Genomic DNA, 9,508 nt, shown 5'->3' with positions numbered 1-9,508 from the left:
TAACTATACCACAGGTCAATATAGTCTACCTGTCTGTATATCCTGCCCTCTATCCACCATTCATAGTGACAATATAGTGATAGGTGGATCATTTGTCCAGATCTGCAATAGGCTAACTAGCAATCATACCGCACATAAAATCATTCAAAGCTGCACCAATTTTCTATATAAGCGGAGGGGCCAGGTGCATCATTGAATGAAAGAACAGTGAAGACATGAGACACAGCTCAAAAGCTCCCCTATTGATCTTGTTCAGGGACAATACAATTATCCTACCTAGGCTAGCCTACAACACCAGCATGCAATCAATAATTAATTGACGACGCGACGGTGGTAGGCCTGATCACCGGCGACGATGAGCCTACAGGGAGGAGGTCAGTGACCTGGCAGTGTGGTGTCGAGACAGCAACCTCTCCCTCAATGTCATTGAGACCAAGGAGCTTATCATGGACTACAGAAAATGGGGAGGGGGGGGGGGGGGGGGCGAGTATGCCCCTATCCACATCAACGGGGCTACAGTGGAGCGGGTCGAGAGCTTCCTTGGTGTCCAAATCACTAAGGACTGAAAATGTTCCACTCACGCCCACAGTCATGAAGAAGGCACGACGGTGCCTCTTCCCCCTTGGGAAGTTGGAAAGGTTTGGCATGGTCCTTCAAATCCTCAAAAAGTTATAAAGCTACACGATTAAGAGCATCTTGACTGGCTGCATCACTGCTTGGTATGGCAACAGCACCGCCCTCGATCACATGGCGCGACAGAGTGTGGTATGGACAGCCCAGTACATTACTGGGGCCATGCTCCCTGCCATCCAGGACCTCTATATCATCCCGCAAAACACCAGTCTCAACGTCAACAGTGAAGCGGTGACTCCGGGATGCTGGCCTTCTAGGCATTGTTCCTCTGTCCAGTGTCTGTGTTCTTTTGCCCATCTTAATCTTTCATTTTTATTGGCCAGTCTGAGATATGGCTTTTTCTTTGCAACTCTGCCTAGAAGGCCAGCATCCCAGAGTCACCTCTTCACTGTTGCTGTTGAGACTGGTGTTTTGTGGGTACTATTTCATGAAGCTGCCAGGTAAGGACTTGTGAGGCGTCTGTTTCTCAAACTAGACACTAATGTACTTGTCCTCTTGCTCAGTTGTGCACCACAGCCTCCCACTCCTCTTTCTATTCTGGTTAAAGCCAGTTTGCTCTGTACTGTGAAGGGAGTAGTACACAGCGTTGTACGAGATCTTCAGTTTCTTGGTAACTTCTCGCATGGCAAAACATTCATTTCTCAGAACAAGAATAGAGTGACGAGTTTCAGAAGAAAGTCCTTCGTTTCTGGCCATTTTGAGCTTGTAATCGAACCCACAAATGCTGATGCTCCAGATACTCAACTAGTCTAAAGAAGGACAGTTTTATTGCTTCTTTAATCAAAACAACAGTTTGCAGCTGTGCCAACATAATTGCAAAAGGGTTTTCTAATGATCAATTAGCCTTTTATAATTATAAACTTGGATTAGCTAACACAACGTGCCATTGAAACACAGGAGTGATTGTTGCTGATAATGGGCCTCAGTACACCTATGTAGATATTCCATTTTGAAAATCAGCCATTTCCAGCTACAATAGTCATTTACAACATCAACAATGTCTACACTGTATTTCTGATCAATTTAATGTTATTTTAATGGATACATATTTTTATTTTCTTTCAAAAACACGGACATTTCTAAGTGACCCCAAACTTTTGAACGGTAGTGTACGTTTTTCCAGCAACAGACTATGATCAATAATGTCAAAAGCCACACTGAAGTCTAACAAAACAGCACCCACAATCTTTTTATCATCAATTTCTCTCAGCCAATCATTAGTCATTTGTGTAAGTGCTGTGCTTGTTGAATGTCCTTCCCTATAAGCGTGCTGAAAGTCTGTTGTCAATTTGGTTACTGTAAAAAAGCATTGTATCTGGTCAAACACTTTTTTTCCCAAAAGTTAGTAACAGGGTTGGTAACAGGCTGATTGGTCGCCGATTTGAGCCAGTAAAGGGGGCTTTACTGTTCTTAGATAACGGAATAACTTTTGCTTCCCGCCAGGCCTGGGGGCATACACTTTCTAGCATATATTTTATTGAATTATAAATATAGCATCAAAATTATGAAAATCTGATTTCTACCTAGCTGAGCATTGTCTGCAGCCGGCTCTGATTGTAATGTAGCCTAATGAAGCAGGCAGGGAGAGTTATCTTGTCCGTGGTGGTCGGCGAACCCTCAACCTTCTGGCCTGTAGCCCTGCTTGGCGTCGACTGTGCCACAAAAGCATGCTGAAGTGTCAAAATCGATATCCACGTTTATAAACACAGGGTCGCAGTTATTGTTATTTGTGGTTGTAAACATTCATTTTGAGTCAATTCTATGAGTATGGGGGTGGTGCATTTTTTTTTTTGCCCACACATACAGCTGAAGTTGGAAGTTTACATACACCTTAGCAAAATACATTTAAACTCCGTTTTTCACAATTCCTGACATTTAATCCTCGTAAAAATTCCCTGTCTTAGGTCAGTTAGGATCACCACTTTATTTTAAGAATGTGAAATGTCAGAAAAATAGTAGAGAGAATGATTCATTTCAGCTTTTATTTCTTTCATCACATTCCCAGTGGGTCAGAAGTTTACATACACTCAATTAGTATTTGGTAGCATTGCCGTTAAATTGTTTAACTTGGGTCAAACGTTTTGGGTAGCCTTCCACAAGCTTCCCACAATAAGTTGGGTGAATTTTGGCCCATTCCTCCTGACAGAGCTAGTGTAACTGAGTCAGGTTTGTAGGCCTCCTTGCTCGCACACGCATTTTCAGTTCTGCCCACAAATGTTCTATGGGATTGAGGTCAGTGCTTTGTGATGGCCACTCCAATAACTTGACTTTGTTGTCCTTAAGCCATTTTGACACAACTTTGGAAGTATGATTGGGGACATTTGTCACGTTCTGACCCTAGTTATTGTGTTAATCCTTTGTTTTGTTGGTCAGGACGTGAGCTGGGTGGGCATTCTATGTGTTGTGTTTCTATGTTGGGTTTAATGTGTTGCCTGATATGGTTCTCATTTAGAGGCAGGTGTTTGACGTTTCCTCTGATTGAGAACCATATTTAAGGTAGGCTGTTCTCACTGTTTGTTTGTGGGTGATTGTCTTCCGTGTCTGTGTATGTCGCACCACACGGGACTGTTTCGTTTTCGTTCGTGTATGTAGTCTGTTCCTGTTCGTGCGTTCTTCGTGTTTATGTAAGTTCACATGTTCAGGTCTGTCTACGTCGTTTTGTTGGTTTGTAATTTTCCAAGTGTTTTTTGTGTTCGTCTTCATCTTTAAATAAATCATTATGGATTCAACCTACGCTGCATTTTGGTCTGATCCCTACTCCTCCTCTTCAGACGAAGAGGAGGAGAGAAACCGTTACAGAATCACCCACCCACAAAGGATCAAGCAGCGGGGAAAAGGGCAGCGACAGCAGCAGCAGAAATCCCAGGACTCCTGGACATGGGAGGAGATTTTGAACGGAGAAGGACCCTGGGCACAGGCTGGGGAGTATCGCCGCCCCAAAGCTGAGCTGGAGGAAGCAAAAGCTGAGCGGCGGCGATATGAGGAGGCAGCACGGCAGCGCGACAGGTACGAGAGGCAGCCCCATAATTTTTTTTTGGGGGGGGGGGGGGGGGGGGGGGGGGGCTAGAGAGGAGTGTGGCTAAGCCAGGTAGCAGACCTGAGCGCACTCCTCGTGCTTATTATAAGCAACGCGTCACTGGTCAGGCACCGTGTTATGCGGTTAAGCGCACGGTGTCGCCAGTGCGTGCCCATAGCCCGGTGCGCTATAGGGCAGCCCCCCGAAAGTGTCATGTGAGTGTGGGCATCCAGCCGGGGCGTATTGTGCCTGCTTAGTGCGTCTGGTCTCCGGTACGCAGTTTCGGTCCAGGGTATCCTGCGCCGGCTCTGCGTGCTGTGTCTCCGGGGCGCTGGGAGGGTGCAGTGCGTCCTATGCCTACGCTCCGCTCGTACCGGGCAAATGTGGGAGTGGAGCCTAAGGGAGAGGTGCGCGTAGTAGGCACTAGATCTCCAGTGCTCATCCACAGCCCGGTTCAACCTGTGCCTGCACTCTGGAGGGTACGGGCTGGAGTAGTATTCCAGCCTGGGGGAGTGGTGCCAAGGCTGCGCACCAGAGCTCCAGTGCTCCCTCACAGCCCGGTCCTTCAGGTGCCTCTTAACATCAAGCCTCCTGTAGGTCTCTCCAGCCTGGTGGGTCCTGTGGCAGCCCCACGCACCAGGCTGTCTCTCCGTCTCCTCCCTACAGGTGTGCCCGTCTGCCCAGAGCCGCCTGCACTGCCAGTCTGCCCAGAGCTGCCCGTCTGTCCCGAGCCGTCAGAGCTGCCCGTCTGTCCCGAGCCGTCAGAGCTGCCCGTCTGTCCCGAGCCGTCAGAGCTGCCCGTCTGTCCCGAGCCGTCAGAGCTGCCCGTCTGTCCCGAGCCGTCAGAGCTGCCCGTCTGTCCCGAGCCGTCAGAGCTGCCCGTCTGTCCCGAGCCGTCAGAGCTGCCCGTCTGTCCCGAGCCGTCAGAGCTGCCCGTCTGTCCCGAGCCGTCAGAGCTGCCCGTCTGTCCCGAGCCGTCAGAGCCGCCCGTCTGTCCCGAGCCTTCAAAGCCGCCCGTCTGTCCCGAGCCTTCAAAGCCGTCTGCCAGACAGGAGCCGCTAGAGCCGTCCGCCAGACAGGAGCCGCTAGAGCCGTCCGCCAGACGGGAGCAGCCAGAGCCTTCCGCCAGACGGGAGCAGCCAGAGCCTTCCGCCAGACGGGAGCAGCCAGAGCCTTCCGCCAGACAGGAGCAGCCAGAGCCTTCCGCCAGACATGAGCAGCCAGAGCCGCCAGCCAGCCATGAACAGCCAGAGCCAGCCAGCCAGGATCCGCCAGAGCCAGCCAGCCAGGATCAGCCAGGATCCGCCAGCCAGCCAGGATCCGCCAGAGCCAGCCAGCCATGAGCAGCCAGAGCCGCCAGCCAGCCATGAGCAGCCAGAGCCGCCAGCCAGCCATGAGCAGCCAGAGCCGCCAGAGCCAGCCAGCCAGGATCCGCCAGAGCCAGCCAGCCAGGATCCGCCAGAGCCAGCCAGCCAGGATCCGCTAGGGCTGCCCCTAAGTCCAGCGGGACCCATGTCTAGGGTTCCCAGTCCAAGGTCGGTGGCGAGGGTCGCCACCTTGAGGAGGCCACAGAAGCGGACAAAGACAAGGGTGAAGTGGGGTCCACGTCCTGCGCCAGAGCCGCCGCCGCGGACAGATGCCCACCCAGACCCTCCCCTATAGGTTTAGGTGGTGCGGTCGCAGTCCGCACCTTGGGGGGGGGGGGGGGGGGGGGGGGGGGGGTACTGTCACGTTCTGACCCTAGTTATTGTGTTAATCCTTTGTTTTGTTGGTCAGGACGTGAGCTGGGTGGGCATTCTATGTGTTGTGTTTCTATGTTGCGTTTAATGTGTTGCCTGATATGGTTCTCAATTAGAGGCAGGTGTTTGACGTTTCCTCTGATTGAGAACCATATTTAAGGTAGGCTGTTCTCACTGTTTGTTTGTGGGTGATTGTCTTCCGTGTCTGTGTATGTCGCACCACACGGGACTGTTTCGTTTTCGTTCGTGTATGTAGTCTGTTCCTGTTCGTGCGTTCTTCGTGTTTATGTAAGTTCACATGTTCAGGTCTGTCTACGTCGTTTTGTTGGTTTGTAATTTTCCAAGTGTTTTTTGTGTTCGTCTTCATCTTTAAATAAATCATTATGGATTCAACCTACGCTGCATTTTGGTCTGATCCCTACTCCTCCTCTTCAGACGAAGAGGAGGAGAGAAACCGTTACAACATTGTCCATTTGGAAGACCCATTTGCAACCAAGCTTTAACTTCCTGACTGATGTCTTGAGATGTTGCTTCAATACATCAACATAATTTTCCTGCCTCATGATGCCATCTATTTTGTGAAGTGCACCAGTCCCTCCTGCAGCAAAGCACCCCCACAACATGATGCTGCCACCCCCGTGCTTCACGGTTGGGATGGTGTTCTTCGGCTTGCAAGCCTCCCCCTTTTTCCTCCAAACATAACGATTGTTATTATGGCCAAACAGTTCTATTTTTGTTTCATCAGTTCAGAGGACATTTCTCCAGAAAGTCTTTGTCCCCATGTACAGTTGCAAACCGTAGTCTGGCTTTGTTATGGCGGTTTTGGAGCAGTGGCTTCTTCCTTGCTGAGCGGCCTTTCAGGTTATGTCGATATAAGACTTGTTTTACTGTGGATATAGATACTTTTGTACATGTTTCCTCCTGACTTGTGGAGGTCTACAATTTTTTTCTGAGGTCTTGGCTGAATCCTTTTGATTTTCCCATGATGTCAAGCAAAGAGGCATTGCGTTTGAAGGTAGGCCTTGAAATACATCCACAGGTACACCTCCAATTGACTCAAATGATGTCAATTAGCCTATCAGAAGCCTCTAAAGCCATGACATAATTTTCTGGAATTTTCCAAGCTGTTTAAAGGCACAGTCAACTTACTGTATGTAAACTTCTGACCCCCTGGAATTGTGATACAGTGAATTATAAGTGCAATTAATCTGTCTGTAAACAATTGTTGGAGAAAATTACTCGTGTCATGCACAAAGTAGATGTCCTAACCGACTTGCCAAAACAAAACTTTTAACAATAAATTTGTGGAGTGGTTGAAAAAATATTTTTAATGACTCCAACCTAAGTGTATGTAAACTTCTGACTTCAACTGTACAATTATCTGTAAGATCCCTCAGTCAAGAAGTGAATTTCAAACACAGATTCAACCACAAAGACCAGGGAGGTTATCCAATGCCTCGCAAAGAAGGGCATCTATTGGTAGATGGGTACAATTTTAAAAAGCAGACATTGAATATCCCTTTGAGCATGGTGAAGTTATTAATTACACTTTGGAATGTGTATCAATACACCCAGTCACTACAAAGATAAAGTTGTCTTTCCTAACTCAGTTGCCGGAGAGGAAGGAAACCCCTCAGGGATTTCACCATGAGGCCAATGGTGACTTTAAAACAGTTACAGAGTTTAATAGCTGTGATAGGAGAATACTGAGGTTGGATCAATAACATTGTAGTCACCCCACAATACTAACCTAATTGGCAGAGTGAAAAGAAGGGAACCTGTACAGTATAAAAATGATTCCAAAACATGCATCCTGTTTGCAACAAGGCACAAAAGTAATACTCCAAAGTAATTCACTTTTTGTCCTGAATACAAAGTGTTATGTTTGGGGCAAATCTATTACTGGATACTACTGTCCATATTTTCCAGCATAGTGGTGGCTGCATCATGTTATGGGTATGCTTGTAATCGTTAAGGACTGTTTTTTCAGGATAAAAACATAACTGAAGGGAGCTAAGCACAAGCAAAATCCTCAAGGAAAACCTGGTTCAGTTTGTTTCCACCAGACACTAGGATCTGAATTCACCTTTCAGCAGGACAATAACCTAAAACCCAAGGCCAAATCTACATTGGAGTTTCCTACCAAGAAGACAGTGAATGGCAGATTTTTTTTTTTTTTTTACTTAAATCTGCTTGAAAATCTATGGCAAGATTTAAATGGTTGTCCAGCAATGATCAACAACCAACTTTGACAGAGCTTGAATCATTTTGAGAAGAATAATGGGCAAATATTGTACAATCCAGATGTGCAAAGCTCTTAGAGGCTTACCCAGAAAGACTCACAGCTGTAATATCTGCCATAGGTGATTCTAATATGTATTGACTCGGGGGTGTTAATACTTATGTAAATGAAATATCTGCATTTCAAAAATGTCTAAAAAGATGTTTTCACTTTTTCATTATAGGGTATTGTGTGTAGATGGGTGAGAGAGAATTTTTTTTAATCCATTTTGAATTTGGGCCGTAGCATAACAAAATGTAGAATAAGTTTAAGGGTATGAATCTGGTGCCCGACGACACTGTCAATGACATGGCATTGGTTGATGCATGCAACGCTTCGGAACACAACCACTGATGACGTCTAGTGTGCATCATGTGATTTTAAACAAAAAAGCTAATTTTAAACAAATCACATGATGCACACCAGATGATGTCATCAGAAACTTTTCTTCTTCCCTTTAATGCTAGTGACGTGGTTTTGTTTATCTGATACTGTAGCTCAGGGTTTCCCAAACTCGGTCCACAGCTGATTCAAATGTAAATGTTTTAAATATTAACCTTTTATTTAACTAGGCAAGTCAGTTAAGAACAAATTCTTATTTACAATGACAGCCTACCGGGGAACAGTGGGTTAACTGCCTTGTTCAGGGGCAGAACAAAATATTTTTACCTTGTCAGCTCGGGGATTCGATCCAGCAACCTTTCAGTTACTGGCCCAATGCTCTAACCATTAGGATACCTGCCGCCCCATAATTAAAGCTTGATGATGAGTTGATTATTTGAATCATCTGTGTAGTGCTAGGGCAAAAAACTAAACGTGCACCCAGCGCCGAGTTTGGGACACTGCTGTAGGTCACCAGAAAATTCTGAAGTAACAACAGGTTTGAAACCACTGATGTACAGCCCTGTCAAGAACCCTTAGGCTCACCGCTTTCCCCTAGGCAATTGTGTTCAACTGAAAGAATTTGATAGGTATAGATAGGCAATTGCAATTTAGTACTAGCTCCATCTTTTCCCCAAATTGGTTAGAATTTGGTCATAGTTCTTCACATCTATCCAGTTATCTCAGATCTACAAAATTTCCCAGGGAAGTTCCACACCCACGGTTTCGGGTCAACAAGGGCAAAGGGAAGCTGGGTCGTGTTCAGTAGGGCATGCAACAAAAACCTTTTTCAAACTTTTTGAAACGTAAAAAGTGTTTTGAAGCCCACCCTGAGATTCCTGACATCCTGTCCCTGGGTCGTATTTATTAGTGATCACCGTAGCAAAACATTTTGCAATGAAAATTAGCTTATTTTTGGACAAGTTTAGGCAGTCCCTCCCCAGTTTGGTCAGTTTATTTCTAGTGAATACAACCCAGGTCTCCCCTGTCCAGAGGGAAGATGAGAGAGAAGAAAACTATGGTTCTAAAATATGACTACTACACCCCTGAAACTATCACCTCGCCTGAAGTCCCCCTTTTTTTTAGGGGGATTTGGATTCCGATATCCTCATGATTATATTGATATTAATGAAGTTTTAATATTGTTTTTATTTAACTAGGCAAGTCAGTTAAGAACAAATTCTTATTTACAATGACGGCCTACCAAAAGGCAAAAGGCCTCCTGTGGGGACGGGGGCCTGGGATGAAAAAATTATAATAAATACAATATAAATATAGGACTTAACACACATCACAACAAGAGAGACAACACTACATAAAGAGAGACCTAAGACAACAACATAGCAACAAATTCAGACTTAGTGTAAGGGGCCAGGAGAGAGCTTAGGGCAGGTAGGGTACAGGCCGGTGCTGATGGAGGACGATAGCATCGAGCAACAGTCAACAAAGAGCTATTTG

This window comes from Salvelinus namaycush, chromosome 29 (assembly GCF_016432855.1).
Source record: "Salvelinus namaycush isolate Seneca chromosome 29, SaNama_1.0, whole genome shotgun sequence".
Classification (NCBI taxonomy): domain Eukaryota; kingdom Metazoa; phylum Chordata; class Actinopteri; order Salmoniformes; family Salmonidae; genus Salvelinus; species Salvelinus namaycush.
Note: the sequence above shows the minus strand (reverse complement) of the source record.